General features: G+C 36.4%; 1 protein-coding gene across 1 annotated transcript in view; it reads right to left on the bottom strand.

The window, feature by feature from the left end:
• LOC106476414 (probable cytochrome P450 301a1, mitochondrial) overlaps positions 1-1,072 on the bottom strand; it is a gene marked incomplete at its 3' end in the record, with an annotated part of 7,919 nt that overhangs the window by 6,386 nt on the left and 461 nt on the right. The window lies entirely within an intron of this gene.

Below are 1,072 nucleotides of genomic sequence, written 5' to 3'. Positions count from 1 at the left end.
TGATTTACATACTTTACTTACGGTGCCTACTGTTCGCTTGACTCAATTATCTATCTCTTCAATCTATCTATATATCTCTTCTCTTGCTGGCTTTATTTGCCGGGCCTATATACTAAAAAAGAGGGCGCCTGGCAAACATTCAGACATTCGCGGGGTTCCTCGATAAGTCATGATCCTTATAGAAACTCCAGCGCGCCTGCTCCCAGCGTCGCGTGACTTCCGCTGTCGTAACAATATTTCAATATACTAAACAAACATTATTCATTAAAGTCTGATTTACTAATATTGACATTCTTCAAAATTCTTATCGATTTATTTTATAGTTTTAGGCAATATGATTTTCAGTTGCACTGTTGTAAATGTAGGCATCTTTACTGTTATCAATAATTAGTGAAGGAAATATCAAAATACATTGTTAACAGCAATATAATGATACAGATCAACGAACTAATTGTTAGCATCGTTGCTGTCCATACTATAAATGCCCACAGAACGCAGTATGGTACATTGTGATGAAAATAAAACAATACAAACTAGTAGCCTATACTAACTCGCCTTGTAGATGGATTCTATTAACGTACGTTCGAATAAACTAATGAAGTGAAGATTAGGGTGTGTAGAACTTGAAACCGATAGAAGGTTAAAACACTTGTAAGAACATAGTTTAAAATGAGAATTGATTAACATTTTGTTTCTTTTGGTTTTGCCCTACGTTACTGATGAAATATAATGTTTTCAAAAATCAACTATATCAATTGTTTGTTTGTTATTCACGAAAGGTTTCACAAGGGCTATCTGTACTATTTGACCCTAATTTGAGCTTACAGACTAGGGGAAAGGAAATTACTCAACAGCTCTAACTACCAACTAGTGAGCAATTCTAATCGAATAGTGAGATTTGACCATCTCTCGGATTACTGCAAAGTGTGTGGGGGTGGGTGGGGGATTCTTTAGTTATGGGACGCAAACCAAGGACTCTCTTATTCAATTTGTTTGTTTGTTTTGAATTTCGCGCAAAGCTACACGAGGGCTATCTGCGCTAGCCGTCCCTAATTTAGCAGTGTAAGACTAG

The sequence above is a fragment of the Limulus polyphemus genome, unplaced genomic scaffold, assembly GCF_000517525.1.
Source record: "Limulus polyphemus unplaced genomic scaffold, Limulus_polyphemus-2.1.2 Scaffold10501, whole genome shotgun sequence".
NCBI classification, from domain to species: Eukaryota; Metazoa; Arthropoda; class Merostomata; order Xiphosura; family Limulidae; genus Limulus; species Limulus polyphemus.
The sequence above is the reverse complement of the archived record's forward strand: the minus strand, read 5'-3'. Positions and strand labels throughout refer to the sequence as shown.